Source organism: Pseudophryne corroboree, chromosome 9 (genome assembly GCF_028390025.1).
Source record: "Pseudophryne corroboree isolate aPseCor3 chromosome 9, aPseCor3.hap2, whole genome shotgun sequence".
NCBI lineage: Eukaryota > Metazoa > Chordata > Amphibia > Anura > Myobatrachidae > Pseudophryne > Pseudophryne corroboree.
In genome coordinates, this window is record NC_086452.1 from 195,312,994 (window position 1) to 195,318,993 (window position 6,000).

The window sequence follows — 6,000 nt, forward strand, 5'->3', positions numbered from 1 at the left end:
TGATTCATCTCACATTTTCTTACAAAATAACCAGGAATCAGGCCAGTCCCCATACATATAACGTATATGTCAGTCAACAAGCATAATAAGATGCCACATGTCTGCAGCCTTATGCCAGTGATACATAATGCAAATATCATCCAATCTGCAGATTATTGGTGGGTCAGGCTGTTAATCACATAATGTATGGCCACAACTGATTAGATGTGATCAGATGGTTAGGCATGAGAAATCTTCTAACATGCCCTATAGATCCAATCATCAGACCATCAGTTCCTACCCTGTAATTTTGCAGGGTACGAACGCAGGTGAAAGGGTTTTCCAGGTGATGGAACCCAGATATTGTGCTACCATACACTGTGAAATATCTCACAGTGTGTGGCCAAGATATCTGGTTTCAGGCTGTCAGATAAAATATTTGTTGGTCTGACAAACATTTTATCTCACAATGTATGCTGGTCTGGAAACAGAAATCTTGGGGTCCAACACAATCATGTTTTTGGGGCCCCCATCCCTCTTCAGTAGTTGCAGGCCAGTCAGCCGTTGAGTCATCCCTGCTTCTGTAGCCTCATCCCCACCTTTGTTTTTCAGCCTCTTCCCTCCCCAGTGGCAAACACAGGATTTCTAGAGGGAGGTTTCCAAATGCAATCCACATTTTCCCACTCTGCGGAACACTGGAGCAAATGCGGGAACGGTAGAAGAACCTACTAGTGACCCTTGACACTAATGTAAACATTGGTCCTTTTATACACTGGATATTGTATGCAATACAGTATTAATATTTAACACCATACATCTCACTTTCCCAACCTCTGTCCTCATGGCACACTAACAGTGCAGGTTTTAGTGATGTCCAGGCTTCAGCACAGATGGTGAAATCAAAATACAGTAACTGTGGTACTAATTAAGTGACCTGTGCTGAAGCCTGGATATCAATAAAACCTGGACTGAGTCTGCTTTGGGGACCAAAGTTGTGAATGCCTGCTATGCAGATATGTCCTTTTATGCACACAGGTCGCAGCTAGCATATGCTATGCTATGCTATACACTGAAGTCAATGGGAGCCGCTCGCATGTGCACGTGGCTCCAGGCCCGGCGACAGGGGGGGTCAAAGGGGACAACCCTCCCGGGCCCCGAGCTTCAGGGGGGCCCCATCACTTGCTTGGTCTGGTTGGTCTCCGCTTTGTTGCCTTCATTATGCTTGCGGCATGCCTCTCTGCCGCCCCGTCCCTGTCTGACGATCTGCTGCCGCTGCCGTTGAAGAGCCGGGCAGCAGAGCAGCAAATACAGGCTACACTGACTGTGTGAGTCAAGGCTCCTTATAGCAGCTGCCCGCAGCACTACCTCTGTCCAACCCTGCTCCCTACGTGCCTGGATGGCACCCTCACAGCCTGTCATACTGTATATACTATGTCAAGGTACTGCCATATTATTCTATATAAATGTGTGTATGGTGAGTTCTATGTGTCTATGTGTGTGTGTATGTGTATATATATATATATATATATATATATATGCAAAAAATGTCCCTGGCACTCCGGATTTCCGTTCACCTTGCTCCGGTGCCCTCCCCTCAGATCTGCATCTGTGTATATGGTCCTTGTATGCCGCCCATACAAGGACCATATATATAAGTTGTAACACTGTAGGGGTGCAAGGCGCCTTTTCCTGGGGAATATGGCAGCACGCAGCAGCTGAGGAACAACACAAGTCCAGTTTCTGGTACAACTGACCCCGGCCAGTTTTATTGAAACAGAAAATAAAACAAACCCCAAAATAAAAATACCTTGCCTGTCCGGCACTAACTAAACATAAGATATTCCTAACTGTCACTAAACAAAACACAGAGTTCTTCAGTACATACTGTATAGCTCACTTGCATCAGAAAGCGTGTCTCTCACACACAGATCCTGCAGCCTTCCCAGGCAGTCTGCCCATACTAATCAGGTTAGAAGCACTATATCACTCTTACACAGCTGAAACCCTGATTAGCCCTCTGTGAGGCCAAAGACCCGAACTGGGCCCAATGTCTAGAACTCGCCTTATCTCTCTCTCAGAGCCTTTACCCAGCTTTTACAGCAAACTGAAAAGGTTCAGACAAAACAAAAAGCATTTTTCCTAGAAGTTAACATTTTCTAAAACATGTAAGACAAGAACCTGGGACAAATATACCTGCCCTCAAACACTATCCCAGTGTTCTTGTCACATATCCCCCTCCCCTGTTTCGACCTAGGGGCCGGAACACTTGTAGCCCCCAAACAGAAGATGCGAGACAATGCATCTGCGTTGGCCAATTGTGTTCCCGGTCTATGTTCGACAGTAAACTTAAAGTCCTGCAACGCTAGAAACCATCTAGTTACACGAGCATTCTTGCCTCTATTTACATACATCCATTTTAAAGGGGCATGGTCTGTCACTAGTCTGAATTGTCTACCCAAGAGGTAATATCTCAAGGTATCTAGTGCCCACTTAATGGCCAAAGCCTCCTTTTCCACAATGGCATACCTTTTTTCATGCTCATTGAGTTTCCTACTCAAATAAATGATAGGGTGTTCGTCCCCATCTCTGGTTTGGGACAGCACAGCACCTATCCCTACCTCTGAGGCATCTGTCTGTACCACAAATTCTTTTGAAAAATCTGGTGTTATCAACACCGGTTGTGAACACAAAGCCACTTTTAACGCTTGGAACGCCTTTTCTGCATCAGGGTTCCATTTCACCACATTTGACTGCTTCCCTTTGGTAAGGTCTGACAACGGCACCGCTGTGGTCGCAAAATTAGGAATAAACCGTCTATAGTACCCAGTAATTCCCAAAAAAGCCCTTACCTGTTTTTTATTCACTGGACGAGGCCAGTTTTGAATAGCATCAACTTTATTCAATTGGGGCCTAATCAGACCTCTGCCTATGGTGAAGCCCAAGTATTTGACCTCCTCCATTGCGAGGCAGCACTTCTTTGGGTTAGCAGTTAACCCTGCCTCTCTGATTGAGTCCAGTACTGCTTGTACTTTAACCAAATGGGACCCCCAGTCTGTACTGTGAATTACCACATCATCCAAATAGGCAGCTGCATATTTTCTATGGGGCCTCAAAATTTTATCCATCGCCCGTTGAAAGGTTTCTGGAGCCCCATGCAACCCAAAGGGTAACATCTTATACTGGTACAGCCCCTCCGGAACCGAAAAGGCTGTTTTTTCTTTGGCGCTATCAGATAAAGGTATTTGCCAGTAACCTTTGGTCAGGTCCAATGTGGTGAGAAACCTGGCTGTTCCCAGCCTTTCTACAAGCTCATCCACACGGGGCATGGGGTATGCGTCAAATTGGACACCTCATTTAACTTACGAAAGTCATTACAGAAGCGTATGCTACCGTCGGGCTTCGGGATGAGCACTATGGGACTGGACCACTCACTGTTAGACTCCTCTATGACTCCAAGTTCTAACATGGTTTTAACTTCCTTAGAAATAGCTTCTCGCTGAGCTTCAGGAATCCTATATGGCTTTAAATGAACCCTGACCCCTGGTTCTGTGACAATGTCATGTTTTATTATGGTCGTTCGGCCAGGCAGCTCTGAAAATACCTCCCTATTTTGGATGAGAAATTCTTTAACCTGATTGTTCTGATCAGCTGATAATGTCTCTGACACCTTCACTGCGGGAAGCAACCAGGGTGAAGACACCGAAGGGCAAGGCTCTGCTGACAGAGACAACCTATCTTTCCAGGGTTTGATTAAGTTAACATGGTAAATCTGTTCGGGTTTTCTCTTTCCCGGCTGGTATACTTTGTAATTAACCTCATTCACTTTTTCCCTAATCTCAAATGGACCCTGCCATTTAGCTAGGAATTTGCTTTCCACAGTGGGTACTAAAACAAGAACTCTATCTCCAGGAGCAAATTCCCGTATCTTGGCACTCCGGTTATAGACCCTCTGTTGAGCACTTTGGGCCTGTTCCATGTGCTCTCTGACAACAGGTACCACGGCTGCAATCCTATCCTGCATTTGTGTTACATGCTCAATAACGCTTCTATAAGGAGTGGGCTGTCCTTCCCACGTCTCTTTGGCAATATCCAACAGCCCTCTGGGGTGTCTACCATACAACAAATCAAATGGAGAAAACCCCGTAGAGGACTGAGGAACTTCTCTGATGGCCATTAACAAGTAGGGCAACAAACAATCCCAGTTTTTCCCATCTCTCTCAACAACCTTTTTTAACATACTTTTTAATGTTTTATTAAACCTTTCCACCAACCCGTCAGTTTGGGGATGGTAGATGGACGTCCTGAGGTGAGTGACCTTAAATAACTTGCACAATTCTTTCATGATCCTTGACATAAATGGAGTACCTTGGTCAGTCAAAATTTCTTTTGGTATTCCCACTCTACTAAATACCTGCACCAGCTCCCTAGCTATCGCCTTGGTTGTGATAGTGCGTAAAGGGACAGCCTCAGGATATCGAGTGGCATAGTCCATAATTACCAGGATATACTGATGGCCCCCAGCAGACTTTAACAAGGGCCCCACGAGATCCATGGCTATTCTGTCAAACGGGACCTCTATAATAGGCATGGGAACTAGTGGGCTCCTGAAATGGGGTCTAGGGGCATGATACTGGCATTCAGGACAGGAAGAACAATATTCAGACACTTCTTTATAAACCCCTGGCCAAAAGAACCTTTGTAAAACTCTTTCAGTGGTTTTTTCTGCCCCTAAATGTCCTGCGGTAACGTGACTATGAGCTAAATCTAGTACCGTTCTCCGATAAGGCTGGGGAACTACCAGCTGTTCCACCACATCCTCACCCCTTTTGACAATGTGGTACAAGAGCTCATTACAGATGGCCAAGTGGGGATACGTAACCCTGTCACCTGGTACCACAGGTTCCCCATTAACAATCTTAACATTCTCTCTAGCCTTTATTAAGGTAGGATCCTTTAACTGTTCAGACGCAAACAGATCCTTCTTTACCTCCCGGTCAGGCACGCTTTCAGTTCTAACTACTATGTCTCTGTTCCCGGCAAGAGGGTCCTCACTGGACTCCCCATCTGTCACTTCCCCAGCCAAACTAGCAAAAGGCAAAGGGCCAGAAAGTTCCGAAGACCCACGTACATCCATAAAATCACCGGTATTATCAACTGGCTTTTTACTTCTCACATCTGTTGATAACCGTGATTCCCACAGTTTCCAAAAATGAGGAAAATCCCTCCCTATTATGGCCTCATGCACCAAGGTAGGGACCAGTCCCACTTTAACCATTGCTGACCCACAACAAGTTTCTATATTCACCTCAGCAGTGGCATAATGTTGGGTATCCCCATGTATGCAAGTTACCCCAATAGGTATTTGCTGGACCTTTAAGGGGTTCACTAACCCAGCTTTCACGAGGGTAACTAAACTTCCTGAATCTAGCAAGGCCTCTACCCGGTTACCCTCTAAGAACACATCACACATTTGTTTTTCCAGCTCAGGTGAAGGTACCACAGTACAGGCTAACCTAGCAAAGAAAGACATTCTGCGACATTCAAAGGCAGCATCACATTGCATGGGTTCTTGCGTGACTGGGCAATTGGCAATAACATGACCTGGCATACCACACCTAAAACATTTAACCACACGATTATCAACCCATTTGGGCAGCATAGACCGTTCTAGCCCCATTGGCCTGTTTCCAGGGCCAGTGTTTACAGTCTCTCCAGCCTTGCGTTCTCTTAACCGCCCAGCAACGTTTTCCCACGGAACAGTCTTACCAGTCTTTACTGAAGGGCGCTGTCGAGGATCTATGGGTTGCTGGGTGGTCATCAGTAGTTCCTCTGCTGCCAAATAACTCTCTACCATGTCCACTAATTGGTCAGCAGTACCCGGGTTTCCATGGCTCACCCACTTGCGCAGGACCATGGGCAAAGATCTCAAGTAGCGGTCCATGACGACTCTTTCCACCATCTGGGGACCAGTTAATGTCTCTGGCTGTAGCCATTTTTTTGTTAGCTGAATAAGGTCGTGCA

At 46.0% G+C, this 6,000-nt stretch overlaps 1 pseudogene; it reads left to right on the forward strand.

Annotated features, from left to right (window-relative positions):
• LOC134958775 (putative ferric-chelate reductase 1) overlaps positions 1-6,000 on the forward strand; it is a 131,612-nt pseudogene that overhangs the window by 366 nt on the left and 125,246 nt on the right.